At 44.2% G+C, this 10455-nt stretch overlaps 1 protein-coding gene across 2 annotated transcripts in view; it reads right to left on the reverse strand.

The window, feature by feature from the left end:
• SETD3 (SET domain containing 3, actin histidine methyltransferase) overlaps positions 1-10190 on the reverse strand; it is a 63402-nt gene extending 53212 nt beyond the window's left edge. The window contains exon 1 of one of the 2 annotated variants that reach the window (XM_050897319.1): positions 10133-10190. The gene's annotated coding sequence lies outside the window, so the exon portion shown is untranslated. Of the gene's footprint in view, positions 1-2749; positions 2833-10132 lie in introns of those variants that run through there. The other variant, XM_050897318.1, reaches the window with a different exon arrangement.
• Between the last annotated feature and the right edge of the window lie 265 nt (positions 10191-10455).

The raw sequence follows: 10455 nt of genomic DNA on the forward strand, positions 1-10455 counted from the left end.
CTGAACAAAGCCCTCTTCTTTGTATTAAAGGAGAACGATTGAACAGCATCTTTTCACAAGATAACTGCCTCGAGTATACTAATGCGCTGTTAACACGGCTGCTCAAAATCAGTTTTCCTACCCTGCCTTATTTTGATGCAAACCACTAGCCATGTTACCAACCTATCCCTCTGACTCCCAGGCAGGCCATGCACCAAAACCCAGAGCAGGGCTGACCAGACCCTACAAGTGATGTTCCAAAGTGTTCAGATAAGGAGCTGCAACCATTTCTGTAGTTCCCCTACGAAACCCTAGGAAGCCTGGGTATCTCTTGCCTCTGACCCCTCCAAACTGAGACTCCAACATTCTTATTTCTAACTACCCGTATTCCTATTTTCCTGGGGCTATCTCATTCCTGCACAGCCAGCATAGATAACCCACTTGCCTCAGATTCCAACAGTTTGGACTTTCAACAGTCCCAGACCTCCGGAGGTCCAGCACCTTTCAATCTCATCTTAGACTTGCATGGCTTCCTGTGCCACAGCAAGGAGTCACAGCTCAAGAAGCAGCTTGAAGGCCTGCTGCCACAGCTAGAGCCCTGTCTCCTTCACCAGGAACACTGCTGGCTCTTCTTCTCCTCCAGTAAAGGACCATGAACTGGACATTGCATTAACAAGCAAGCCACATCTGAAACTCTTGAGATTAAATTTATATCCATCAGCCCAGAATGAAAATTTGTTCCTACCTAATATAATCTCAAGAACAAGAGAAAAAGCAGCAGAATGACTCCTGGCAAGAGTGGCTAGTACTCTTGTCTGCTTCCCAGTTCTTGTAGCCAAGTTTCCTGCTTCCACAAATAGAACCATTATCTACTAGTCTGGCAAATTTCTAGATAGAGAGGACTTCCACTCTGATCAATTCTTCCTTACGGAACACAAAGGACAGAACTGAATACAAACACCGTGACTATTATCACAGAGAAGCCACTCCTGACATCTTGCTGCAGGTGATACTGGTAAATCTCTATCCACCAGAGAAAAATGCATTCTGGGAACAGCAGTACTTTCCAAAACTAGACTGCTCATGTCCTATGCCTTAGGCCAATGTGTCACATACTGTCAGGGAAGAAGTCTGCAGAAATGTGCTCAAACCAGCTTTTTGCTATTAACCTGATCTGGCATTTCTGAGAGTTTTCTGGAAAAGATAAAATTGTATCTTTACAGAAGGTAAAATGTTCCTCCAAGTTGCACAGAATTTTGCCTTCTTCAAGTACAACAGTAAAACCCTGATAAAACAAATTAAAACTGCATCACTACACTAACTTCCCACCTTCAAAGTAGGCATACACTGTACCTTTAAGACTATGACCTTTGTTTACCAGAGTTTGCAAGTTTTTGGCTGTTCATATCATTATATGAAACTCTGCACTATACCTCCAAACCACTTGCAGAGACCAGCTACAAGACACCACAAAATAAAGTGAGCAGTTATCACATTAGGCTATTGGGGCATTTAGAAGACTAAAATGAAACAAGTCAAAGTGCAATGGGACAGGTTTTTTTACATTCAGGCATTGATTCAAAGATTTAATAAGCCAGAGAAACAGGCTGTACAAGCGAGGCATCCTATAGTGACAGAAGAAAATCACAACATTATCTGTCATTGTCTTGAAAGCATGAATTCTATTTTTTAATAGACCATTGAGAAACACAAAAATTGTAATTTCATGAACCCTTATAGAGATCACTATTATTCCCAAGCCTCAGCTGGGAACAAAGTGAGAAATAACTGCTTGAATGCTGACTTTTAGAAAAAGGGGCAGAGAACAGATACCAATCTGAATCTGACAACCACATGAAAACCCAACAGTCATTTTCTGCAACTCTAAGCTTTACAGTTATATCAGCTTCTTCACTGTATCAGCACACAAAGCCTCTCAAATTGGTCTGACAATATCCATTTTACTTGCTCCTGACTGACAGAATCAGGTGCAGCATACTCCAGAGGGAATGGATGCTTCTCTATTTTAAGGAGAGTTAATATATTAATATCCTATCAATGCAACTCTGCTTAGCAAAGTGGAAGATTACATGTTGTTGCTGGTCATCCAAAGTAGACAGCCATTTTTCCTTCTTCACCAGCCAACCCTTGCTACTTTCTGCAAGTCTAAAAATACTATTCCAGCAAGCAAAGTTCCTCGAGGAAAGAAATTCATCCATACACAGCTCAGCTTCCTGCTGAGACCCACTTTATTTGGAGAAGGCAGCTTCCAAAGAAAAGATTATCCAGTTGTGAGATCATAGATACATATATAACAGCCTCCAAACATTAAGACATACCAGGAATATCCAAACCCAGGCAGTATTACCCTCCACAATGAGCACTAGTAGTTACAGAAGTGCTGCTAGCTTAGAGAGGTTAGTGATGGAGTATCACAAAAAGACTGTTGAAATGTATTAGTCTCATCAGGTTCCTGAATCCTAGCAACTCTCTAGTCATGCCACCTGGAAGCTCACAGACCACCCAGATGCCACATCTGTACAAGGCAATGGAGCATTGACTCAGAAGGTTGTGAGCCTATTTTGAAAAGTCAGTTTTGTTTATGTAAAAAAACCCCTAAAAACTGGAGAAATGAGTCACAGGCTCTTAGATACACACCAGTAGCTATTTCCTAGTAACATGTTCAACAAAAAACCTATGCAGATGCATTAAAGAAATGCTTTTGTATCAAGGAACTTAATAAATTTATAAATTAACTTAATAAATTAACCTGTAAATAGGTGCAGGGCATCAGCAAAGACTGGAAGATCTGAACATTTTGTCACTGGTTTTGAAGAATTAAGAAGCCCAACTTTGTGAACATTGATATCAACCTCTTTTCCATTCCATCAATAGTCAATGGAAGAGCATATTGGTGACAACTCCTTACATCCCAGTGAAAGTCTGGAAAAACAATTTAAAAACAGAATAAGGTGTAGTGTCTATCAAAGCAGTAAAACAGAACCATTTTGACAAATGCTGAAATGCTGCCTATACAGGTATTAAAAATGTAAAAAAAAAATCATCTACATGCCTAAACAGAACACTTTTACCTTTAGACAAAAGTTTTCAAAATGATAAATCATAGTCTGTTGTATTTATAAAAAAAAGTAGCATCAAATGCTCCAACAAATCCTATATAGCTTCCCAGAATCAGAGATTTGATACAAGAGGATAACTCAGTATTTGCTAACTTGGGCATCTGTTCTTGGTTTCACAAAATATGCTCTAGTGGCCTACTACTTTCACCTCTTCTAAGAGCATGCAATTGAAAACTGAAGGATGGACAGAAAGCTATTCTGCTACTACTCCATCATTTTTAAGAACTGTAAAGAGGTGATACTTGCAATGATCACTTCCTGCAACCTCAGGAATGGTCCATCCCTATGTGCAGGATGTTAAGCAAAGGTGGCAGTAGGCCTGCATGAATGAACAAGATGCTCCTGACAAAACTCAAACAAAGAAACAGAAGAGGTGGAAGCAGGGCCAGGTGACCCAGGATGAAGCAAGACACTGTCTGAGCATGCAGGGATGGGATTAGGAAAGCCAAAGCCCACTTGGAGTTGAATCTGGCAAGGGACATGAAGTACAAGACAGACAGCAAGAATGGCTTCTACAGGTGCTTCAGGAGCTAAAGGAAGGTAAGACTAGGCAAGGTGTGAGCCTGCTGCTGAATGGGGTAGGGGACCTGGTGACAAAGGACACATAAAAAAAGACTTTGGTACTACTCTATGCCTTCTTCACCGGTAAGACCTGCCTTCAGGAATCCCACGCCCTGAGACCTGGTGTAAGGAAGACTTATCATCAGTGAAAGAGGATCAGGAAAAGAAACATTTAAACAAACTTTTAAAAAAATCTCACAGAATCTCACATTGGAAGGGACTGCTGGAGGTTGACTTGTCCAAGCCCCCTGCTCAAGCAGGGCCACCTAGAGTCAGTTGCCCAGGACCATGTCCAGATGGCTTTTGAATATCTCAAAGCATGGAGACTCAGTCACCAGCCAGTGCTCAGTCACCTTCACAGTAAAAAAGTGCTTCCTGATGTTCAGAGGGAACCTTCTCTGTTTCAGTTAGTGCCTGTTGCTTCTTGTCCTGTCACTGGGCACCACTGAGAAGAACCTGGCTCTGCCTTCTTTGCACCCTCCCTTCAGGTATTTATACCCACTGAGGAGATCCTGCTGAGCCTTCTTTTCTCTAGGCTGAACAGTCCCAGCTCTCTCAGCCTTTCTTCATATGAAGAAAGTCCCTTAATCATCTTAGTGGACCTCCACTGGACTCTCTCCAGTAGCTCCATCTCTCTTGTACTAGGGACCCCAGACTGGACACAGTACTCCAGGTGTGGCCTCACCAGTGCCGAGTGGAGGGAAGCTGTTGAAGCAAGTAAACTTGGAAGCCATTCCCAAACATATGAAGGGCAATGTGACTGGGAATAGTCAGCACGGATTTATGAAGGGGAAGTCATGCCTGACCAACCTTGTAACCTTGATGGGAGAGCAGTGGATGCTGTTCATCTCTACTTTAGTAAGGCTTCTGACACTGTCTACCATCACATCTTCATAGACAAGCTGATGAAGTACCAACTAAATAAGCGGACAGTGAGGTGAACTGAAAACGGGCTGCACTGCTGGGTTCAAGAGGTTGTGATGAATGGCATGAAGTCCAGCTGGAAGCCAGTCACAGTGGTGTACCCCAGGGATTAATACTGGGACCAAAACTGTTTACTATCTTCACTGATGACTTGGACAATGGGACAGAGTATACATACAGATTCACAAATTATATAATTGCAGACACTAAGACACTGTTCACTTGAAATACCTAGAAGCAAATCTGCAAAACTAGATCTTCCAGAAGTCCTTGTCAGAAATATTTCAATACAAGAGTTCTTAAACCCAAAAGCTCCTTCTCTCAGTACCTGAAGTTATTATGTGGCTACATCTATAAACTTTGTCATCAAGTAAAGATAACCAAATGGCTCCAAGAGTGGCCACAAAGACAATTAATCCAACCCCCCAGAAGGCCTGGCAGGGGCAGGAAACAGCCTGCACCTCGTGCTTGGCTGCCACCATCCCCTCCCTGCAAAGTAACTCATATTCCCTTAAATTATCATCAGTATGGGCACACTGAGCAAGACCCAGCATATGGGAGGTACTGGACCATCAACGCAGGTTCTACAGAATTGGAGACCCAAACATTACATCCTCTTCCCACTCCACTAAAACAATACTGCATTAAAACTTTGGGTGCTAGTGCTATAAAGCGTTAAAGACAAAGGAAGATTCTGCTATTTCTATTAACTACTTGCTAAGAAATACAGGCAGCATTTGCAATGTAAGAGACTTAGTTGTATTGTGAGTTGCATAATTCCATCGCTGTATATCATATCCTAAAATATATACAAATATATATAAAAAGCAAAACCTAAAAATTGATCCACATGCAAAAGGCTAGAATCAGACTGCTAACACAAGAGCCCCAGAGGTGGACTCCCCTCCTTTCAGTGCAGGTTGATCACATTCTTAACAGAAACAACTGAAAAGCAACTTATTAGAACTGATACAGTTTACAGTTCATCTTCAGCTACAAACACAATTTTGGCCTACATTAACACCCTGGCTGAAAACCACAGTGGTTCAAGCACTGCTGTTCAGGCACTTCCAGGACAGGTCAGCCAATTCCTTCAGAGATATTGGGAAGACATCCAAGAATAAAAAAAACAGGAAGTAGATACTAACCTGTCATCCCCTGATATATAACATAACAGCCTTTAACTTTGGGCTCAAAAAATCCTTCTGAAAAGTAAAAGAAATTTCTCAAATTAGAAGTTATATTCTATTTTGATTCTTAATAGGATATTAGCAGCTACAGTCTCAGAAACATGCCTTTTGCTTTACGTCTGCCTTATGTATTACCTAGATGTGGCCAGCTTCAGATCATGTAAACACCTGTTCACATGTACTCACTGGAGATAAAACTGATCTCAAGCACAGTCATTCACATCTCTGCATGCTTCAGCCCAGGCTAGAAAGACAGGTGGAATCCTCCCTGCAGCTGACAGGTCTGCTGCTCTAGCCTGGTAACAGATCCCAGAATTGAAATGCAAGACTTCGGTGCTAAGTTTTCCTTACCTCAAAGAAAGAGAAAGCATTAGCAGACTTGCTGAACAGTATGGGAAGTGGTAAAGGACAGAGATAGACGGAGCAACTGGAATAGTCATTTGGTGGAAGAGATGCAGGCAAGAGCCAATGTAGGGCAGAGTAGCTAAAAACAGAAAAAGGGAGCAAAGAAGGTTACAGCAGAGGAAGGACAAGAGCAAGAATGCAAAGCAATGTTAAAACACTCTTGAGCACTGAACTTGCCTTTTAATTACTACAAACAAAAGGCTCTTCAAAGTCTAGCTCCAAATAAACAAGACTAAAGCCAGACAACACTAATGGGGCATTTTTATGGCACGATGAAGAACTCCTAGTGTAGTTTATTTAGATTTGAGAGGTCCTTTCTCACATTTTACACTTACTAGTCTTGGTTAAAACATTATTAAACATCTAAAGCCAGGCCTAGGAAGCTGAAGTGTCTCTAATAAGTTAGTTGGCAAAGGATGACCAGAATTAAATTAACAATCCCGTTTGCTACAAAAAGCTGTACCATCACAGGTTTGCCAACATTAGCACAAGTCTAAAGCATCTGGAAAAGAGGGAAGATTGAACCACTGCTGTATACACTGCATGCATCTACCTTGCAAAGAACAAACTTTATTAATCCCGCTTTGGTTTCAGGTCAAGGAAAGAATGACAGTATATAAATGTTACTGTGACACTGGGAAGAAGCCACTCTGCAGAATAATATCAAAAGAAGTTACTAAAATCAGCTAAATGTTTATTTGATGCACTTACAAAAAACACCACCTCCAACAAATTTGGCCAATTGTTGGGAAGTAAGTTCCAAAAGACTTTTAGTCTTATAATTAGAATCAAAGAGAACACATCTTGACAATATTCTGACCTGGGATGCTCAAGATACTCCTAATCTACTAAAAAAAAAAGTGCTGTCAGTTTGACATTATTCTCCCCCCCTGGCCCCACAGTTGAACCTAGTTAGATACTAAATACAAGACTGCCTCAAATTAAATAAAAACTTCTGGTAAGAAATTATTAATTTGAAGGTAAGAAAAAAATGCTAAAGGGCAAAGAAAAATGGCTACATCCAAGACAACGTGCCAAAGAAAAGTATGTATTTCATAATTACTATCACTTTTATCAGCTTGCTAATTCTGAACTATTATATTAATAACTATAGGATTGTCCCTATGTCCCCCCACCCTCCAGTAAAGCTTTCTTAGGCAGAAGGAGTGTTTCTTACTATAAACACCTCACTGATCTTCTAGGGAAGATAACTTAATAACTGCCCCACAGGAAACAACTCAAGCTCTTTCTTAATGATTAATAACTCCCTTGCCTCTCTCCTGAACCAGCTCTTCAGACAACTACTTGACCAGAAAAGAAAAAATATTTACTCTTTGCAGAAAAGCAAGAAATGGACTGTTAAACTCTACCACTTTGCCAACCTACTTTTGTCATTTCATTTCTTTGCTTGAGTTTAGCTCCTACTGAAGACTCCCACAGACTTTTTGTTCCGAATTCCTTTTGAGCAGAATTAAAAAACCTAATGTACTGGTTTTATTTGCATGTTTCTAAATATGTTCTTCATTTAGAAAACATTAACCTCACTTTATAAAATATAACTCCTAACTGAGAATGAAGCAAGTCACTCTGACTTCAGTCATCAGCATGCACAGACCTAACAGAACACTCAATGCTTAAGCCACGGGCATCACAACGTGTCCTCTAACAAGCATTGAACACTATGACATTCTGGTAGTAAAGATACAGATCCCCCGAGATCTCCAATACCCTTAAACTGCCTCTTTCTTTCAAAGAGCAACCACTAGAACACTCATTTGCTGACAACTACCCAATACATCAGTTTAACTGTATAATCAGCACCACTATGATAAAGTATGTAATACTTTAGATACAGTAGACATGTTTAAGTTAATTATATTTATTACAATAAAAATATCATCAAGATGTACACTTTTCCATGCAGAGGCAGTGTATGGCTTATTTTCAAATTATGTACAATATTGAAATTAGAAGTCTATCTCAAGACTCAGATCTGACTTCAGCTACAGATCAGGCCATCTCTAACTGGGAACAGTAACATACAGATTACAATTGATTTCAGGGTCTGCAGCATTTCTTCCCCCAAAACCCTAAATCTATTTTCTAGGCACACCATACCAAGGATGTATTTTCAACTGTACTTCAACATGTACTTCAATCCAGCTTGCTAAACATAACTGAAAGCTCTATTAAAGCACAAGCTGGCATGCTTGAATCTCTACCATATTAAATTACTTAACTGAGCAAAAATATCGGGAAACACCCCCGCCTTGTGCCCGTCACACCATTCCCTCCAACAACTTGTACACTGGCTTACTATTTTATACCAGGAACCAGATACCAGACATGCAGAATGCTATAGCTGTTTACTCACCTACAAAATACTATGTTTCACTTTATAGTTACAAGCTTACAACAACTGAATGCAGAAAACACTTGAGAGACATTAAGCTAACATCAGTAGCAATTTCCACAGAATGAAGCTGTCACCTTAAGAGACAGGTGCTTACCTTACATGCTCTTAGAAGGGACAAAGGCAATTTGCTTTCAACTTTATCTCATGAGCAAGCTTAGGTTCCACAGACAAGTCCATCCAAAAGAGCAGATACCAAGCTTGGGAGAAGAGCAGCCTTGAACTAAGCTGTGAGGGACAACTTCCAAAAGGAAGAACTGAGCTTGTCCTGACAGCTAAATATTGCCTTTGGGTAAAAACCCAAAGGCCACTTAAATTTAAAATTTAGGAAGTTGCTAAGAATTAAAGGCAAATGCAAAGCACCACCTCAGCTTAAGCAACTCTAAGCAAGTGTTGCTGGGTAAGAAGGCCAATGAGGAAGGCCTCATGAGAAGTTCCGTCTCAGCAGCTGCTGTAGTAACAGGGGGAGGCTGAAACACCTAGGCTGTTTCAGGAGTAACATCCTCATATGCAAACGGTTTAAATGACACTTGGCTTAAGAGCCAAAGATTTATTCTAATTTTAAAACCCACCTTTTTTCCTGTAAATAGGTTTAATCCCTTTACTAAAGCAGGTTGCAGACGGGTGAGAAAAGGAAAGAAACCAGAGCACTCTTTCCCTGCCAGAGGAGGACTCTGAGCAGCCACATACCAGCAGAAACGCTCCCGAGCCAGACCCCGAGAGCCGGAGGTACGGGAGGCTCTCTGGAAAGCTGAAGGAGTAGGGAGTATTCAGAATGTGTCACACATAAAAAAAGGAATTACATCACGGAGGAAGCAGTTTTAAGCCACTTGTTTTACTCTGGTTTCTGATCAGCCTCTCGGGGGGGGATGGGACAAGGGAAACGAGCGTGCAGACGCGAATTTCACCGCCTCACTCGCTTTAAACCCGCGCACACCGGGTTGAAACGAGACCGACCCACCCACGGGGGAGCAGGAGAGCGAGCCGGCGGTGGGCCGCGGAGCGCACGCCAACCGCCTCCGGCGAGTCAGCGGGAGAGAGAAACGCCACGGCGACCGGGAGCCGGAGCGCCGGCCCCCTGCTCCCCCCCGCCAGCGGGACGGAGGCTGCAGCTCCCTGGGGGGAAGACACAGGGGGGCGGCGCGGGGCGGGCGCAGCCCCGCACGCGGAGGGGCGTGGCGCGTGGGCGCCCCGCGCGTGGGGTAACGGCCGCCCGGCCCGCCGCGGCCGCCAGGCGGGGGAGGAAGCCGAGGCCGGCGCCGCAGGAGGAAGGAGGGGGCGGCGAGGCCTGGGCCCGCGGAGCGCGCCCCGGGGCGGTGGAGGAGGGGGTGTCCGGAAAGAATGGCGCCTCCCGCGGGAAGGGAGGCGGCGGAGCGGGCCGCGGCGGGGCTAGGCCCCCGGGAAGGCTGAGGGGAAGGGCCCTGGCCCAGGCCCCGCCGGGACGAGGGGGCGGGAGGGGCCTGTACGAGGGGCGACGGGCTCAGCCAGGGGAGGGGGCCTCGGGCAAGGCCCCGCCTTACCTCCCGCGCGGCGGCAGCTCCTGCCTCGCCTGCTGGGAGCGGCGCGGAGCCCGAGCCCCTCACACCGGACGCCGCTGCCCGCGGGTGGGGAGGCGGCGGCCGAGCTCGCCCCAGCCCCGCACTCCCGGCCCGGCCCCGCCTGCCGCGTGGCCCCGCCCCCTCCCTCGCCCCGCCGCCGCCATTGGCCTAGCCGCGTCCAGCCGGAAGGCCCCACCCCCTCGGAGACCCACGGTAGCCAATCCCCAGTGACCGCCCCTTCGCCTTCGCTACCGGTCTTAAAAAAGGGCATGGTAGCTCCCCCATTGGCTGGGATTTAACCCATG

The sequence above is a fragment of the Gymnogyps californianus genome, chromosome 5 (assembly GCF_018139145.2).
Source record: "Gymnogyps californianus isolate 813 chromosome 5, ASM1813914v2, whole genome shotgun sequence".
NCBI classification, from domain to species: Eukaryota; Metazoa; Chordata; class Aves; order Accipitriformes; family Cathartidae; genus Gymnogyps; species Gymnogyps californianus.